Genomic DNA, 5,203 nt, shown 5'->3' on the forward strand with positions numbered 1-5,203 from the left:
GTCAATTAAAATAATAAAATTGATTTACTTAAATATTTAGTTGCAATTAATTAAGATAATTTTTTATTTTGTCATAATTTATGTTGCATCGATAAAATTTTGAGAGTTGAATAGAACTTTAATCTATTTTTAAAAAAGTATTTTAACTTGTTAATTATTGTGATTTATAATAATTTTTACGTAAATATCAAATAATATATATACTCCTTGTGCCCCAATTTATGTGGCTTCGATACAATTTTGAGAGTCAACTAAAATTTTTATATATCTTTTAAATATTTTAAGTTGTTAATTAGTATGATTTGCTGTACTTTTTCTTTTATTTCAATTTATGTGGCATTGCTAAAATAATGAGAATCAATAAATTTTTTATGGGCCATACAAATGAAGCGGGTCAAGCTGAGGCCCACTTTCAAAATTTCGTAGAATTGGAATCACAATGATAAAAAAATCAAGCGATAATTGCGCAGTAAAAAGACACTTGTGAATCTATGAATGTTTCATTAAACGTGAAACAAGTTGAACTGAGGCGATTATCAAGTAAGCGCTCTCACTCACAATTCATAAATATATAAAATATCTTTATCGTCTTTCTTTAATTGTTACTTTAGAAATTCAGAATTAAAATTGATAATTATTTCCAACTATATATTTTAATGAAGTAGAGAAGTTATCTTTAATAATCCCTCCAACAATACTTGTTCATTATACTAAAAATAAATTTTCAACAATACTTGTCCAATTTGAAAAAACAAAGAATAATTTATCTCTTTTTACTCATTTTTTCTTGCTATTAAATACTATTTATCACTAAATATATTTCTCAAGACATCAAATTTATTATATTCTAAGGTTAATATAATAAAATTATTTCTATTATTTAATGTTTCTTAACCTGTATGTCTAGTCAATAATAGACAGCTATTATTAAACGGAGGAAGTAATTCTCAATTCTAATAACACATCTACTAGTAATAAATCGAGAAACTTAAGTTATACCATGTATATATTGTTTTTCTTAATTAGCTTGGAAAGAGCTAAACAATAGGTAAAATAGGATGGAGTAAGTACCTACACGTCATTATTTACGCCAAATAATAGAACTTACTATGTGATTAAATATAGTAGTAAAACTGTATATTAATTAAACATTGAGTACAAATAAATATCGTCAAACACATCGCTAGATTTTTAAACTTGACACGAGCTTTTACTTTGGCACCTAAAGTATATGACTTTTATTTTAAACAACTCAGTTAAAATTTCGCTGTATCACTTTGATATTTTTTTGTTGACGAGGCATAGGATATGTCGTACATGAATTTTAAGCGCGTTTAAAGGGTTTTTTTTGTAAATTTATTTTTTTCTCTTTCTCCTTCCTCACTCTTTCTTTCTAATGCCTTCTCCCATTTATTTTTTCTCTTTTTATCTTTTTCTCATTCTTTCTATCTCCACCTTCCACCACTCTCTATCATTAAACAAAATTTTAATAAATCTTATACTTTTTATTGGGCTACGCTATTGATTTTTTATTTTTTTTTTGTAATTAAATTTATTTTCTAACAATCATTCAACACTAGTACAAAATACATAGTTTGAATTTAAATTAACAAACTTTAAATACTCATTATAACTTGAATTTGAATTTATAAACTCCAAGTACTCATTATAATCATACTATAATTTTAATAAAAAACAAGAATAAAGTTCGAACACCATTACCATCCTTGCACCTCAATTATTGGCATGATTTTCTCTATTTTGTTTGATTTTTGCATTTTTATAATCTAACTAGTGAAGATTTAAGCTGTAAAGGGTGCTATTATTCAGTTTGATATTTTTGAACTTTCATTTTGCAGCTGGGTTTTCTTTATTTTGTTGATTTAGTGTAGATATATTTTTTATTTTGAGTTTGTTCAATCGAATTTGGAACACAAGAAGCTTGGGGTGAGTTTGTTGTGAGTTTTTATCTGAGTTTTGGAACACAAAAAGCTTGGGATCGGACCACAAACTTTTGAAACACAAGAAGCTTGGGGTTGGATCACAGTTTTATCTGAGTTTGTCCAATTGTGTGTGATTTTTTTTTTTTTTTTTTTTGAGTTTGTTTAATCGAATTGAACTCTATTAGTAATCAAGTTTTTGTACGACATGGTTTACCAGGATCTTCTACTCTATGTAATATTAGTACGCCTGTATCTTCTACTATATGTAATATTAGTACTCTAGTCGAAGGCCCTATAGGGTCTATTCCGCAGCTTTGTAATATGTATGAAGCATATTAAGTAATAAATAAAATCTTTTGCTACCAAAAAAAAATAAAAAGAGCACAAAAAAAAGGAGACAGAGATAAAGTTATGGGGTTGAAAAAAATAAAAATGAGTTTTTTAAAAAAACAATAATAAATTTTTACGTGTAGCACATGAATTTCATTTTTTTTTTTTCTATGTAGGAAGCGTTTAGCAACACACAGTTAAATTGACAATAAAAATATAAAAAAATTGTCAAAGTGATATAATAGAATTCCAGTTGAGGTGTTTAAAGTGAACACTATCCACTTTAGATATCAAAGTAAAAATTCTTGTCAAGTTTAAGAATCTGCCAAGCCGATGTGTTTTGCCAATAAATATTTATGACCATCTACTATCAATTCATCAACATATTTCATCATTTCATTTCCTTATATGCCCTTTTAACTTGCTCCATTTTGTAGGAAAAATCAATTAGTTTTGCATTCCGTGAAGACACCATAGAAATTATCTAATTCGAGGAACAAAAAATTCTTCCTTGGCAAAATCACTCGATAAAATGGAATTATTTTACGTTGGGTTAAGCTGTCAGAACTATTTGCCTAGGTTATTTGACTTGTTTTGGGACTTTTTGCACATTTTGGCCATGATTCAGCCAAAATAATTACAAACCATAGTCAAATATATATACTAATCATGTGTAAAATAAGATTTAATTTAGATGTCTAAGTGAAGTTTATTGTTAACGTTAATGATAATATAATGATTGACTTCCAAAATGATTAGATTTGAGAACCAAATTTCTTGAAACAGAAGTACCATGAACATCAATTGATATCACATGGAAGGTTTCCACATCCTTGTAACACCGACAATAAACAATGATATCGATTTCATTTTGACAAAGCACGAGTCCCGTGTTACTTTCACTAAACGAATATCCTTAGGATATTCTTATAACACAAACTATGTGCTTAATAAAAATCTCATCTTGCTATACTATTGCAATTTCGTTAAAGACGAAGAATAATTCACTATATTTTAAAATGTAGTACAGAAAAATAAAACCAATTTCCCATTGTCAGTAAAATTTGTGGGGACCAGGGAATCAAGCAAGTCATGAATAGGCGTAATGGTAATGCACTACTCAAATCAACATAATTAGTACGTGTCATATTTGCTACTCCTTTCGTTTCATTTTATTTGTCGCCATTTGATCGAATACAGAGTTTAAAAAAAAAAAGGAAGACTTGGTAAAGTTTATCAAATTATCCTTTATTCAAAAATATGCCAATATCTTTTTTTAATTAAGTGGGATTAATAAAAATAAAAGGGTAATTGCGTCTTTAAAAAAATATCTAATAAAGAAAGGTGACACTTATTTTGGATCGGACTAAAAAGAAAATTTATCGCTATTTTTTATATTATTAATATCTGTATAACATTAACTAGCAACCAATCAACTTCAATGCTTATCTTGTGATATCCATATGTCAGGACATTATTAACAACTCAGCTTCCTAGCTCTTTCCGCCACACCACAATTTGTCTTTCTTCCCTTATAAAAAGTCTTTGTTTCTGCTTCAGTTTTCACATAGTCAAACTAGGTTGTCTTCCTGGTGGAGAATGTGAGTTTAGCAGATCTGAAAAGGGAGATGAATTTATCGAAAATCTATGGGAATTGGTGGGTTGGAAAGCTTTTTATGTCATGGCATGGAATATATGAAAACTTTCCAATTCCACCCATTCCTATGGGTTCTCGTTATTCTCTCCCTTTTCTCTTGCTTTGATTGTTGTTATCCCTTACAGATCATCAACTTTGAAAGGGAAATGGTAAGTCTGGTCCACTAACTGTGAAGTTCCAAAATACTTAACTACTATATATTTCTACATCTCCATGGTATTATTGTCTTCGATTAAGATCTTAACTGTCCGATCCTGAAATTTAAAAGTAAATGCACGAAGAAGTTGAAGAGATTAATAACATCTAGTATATATAAAATAATAATGATTTTAGCTATGTATATACGGTATATTATAACTTTCTGATCCCTTGCCCTACTGGATGCAGCTAATATAACTCAGGCATATGCTGATACAGTCATTTTCTCTCCTGATTGCGATGACGACGTTTTTGTGATGGAAACCTCTCAAGCAAACATAGATCTAAAATGAACATCGTTATCTCATAAATTGATTTTCGTGAATTTTAAGGCCTGTCCAGCAAACACCAAGTTGGTTATTTATGAAAAATGGACCATTTTGCAAGCTAATTGAGTGTGTGAGAGTAATTTCATTGAGTTTCACCTAAATGCCCGAAAAGATCACTATCAATATTAAAAAGGACGAATCCTCCTAATACAGGTTGGTTTCTACAGGGTGTTACTGGTCGTCCTATTGCAGGGCATGAAAGTAGCAAAAAGAAGAAAAAAATCTGCAAAATAAAAGATTATGAGGATTCTTTCAGTCTGCATTTTTGAATAACAAATCTTGAAAGCAGCCAAAAGGATACAAATGGTGATTCACAAGACCCAATAGGAAGAAGATGAAACGTGGAATCTATCAACACAAAATGTTAGTACTTCGGTTGGCCCTTATTTTGTTGAAAATGTAACCATTGGCTTATAATATTTCTGTTTGAATGCCATTGCACCATTTTTTGTTTCGTCACCCAACATGGGATGATTCGCCTTAAACATAAAAAGTTGTATAACTTTTTATATCCATTTATTATATATTTATTTTCAAGAATATATTTATTTTTAAGTTGAAAATGGTATGTGGAAAATTTAAAGTTGGTGTTCGGATACAAGTATAAATTTGGAATGTTTTTAATTTTTCGTAAGTGATTTGGAGTGAAAATAATCAAAATGGGTTTTACGGAGGTTTTCAAATTTAAAATATTGATAGAATTCTATATAAAAACAATTGTTTGAAATAAAATCTCACAAAAAAAA

The 5,203-nt window shown here is 28.8% G+C and overlaps 1 long non-coding RNA gene across 1 annotated transcript; it reads left to right on the forward strand.

Annotated features, from left to right (window-relative positions):
* The first annotated feature begins 3,699 nt into the window (after positions 1-3,699).
* LOC107844749 lies at positions 3,700-4,999 on the forward strand. The gene is made up of 2 exons (XR_001666559.2): positions 3,700-4,079; positions 4,318-4,999. It is a non-coding gene; the product is annotated as an uncharacterized LOC107844749 (long non-coding RNA).
* The last annotated feature ends 204 nt before the right edge of the window (positions 5,000-5,203 follow it).

This window comes from Capsicum annuum, chromosome 3 (assembly GCF_002878395.1).
Source record: "Capsicum annuum cultivar UCD-10X-F1 chromosome 3, UCD10Xv1.1, whole genome shotgun sequence".
Lineage (NCBI taxonomy): Eukaryota > Viridiplantae > Streptophyta > Magnoliopsida > Solanales > Solanaceae > Capsicum > Capsicum annuum.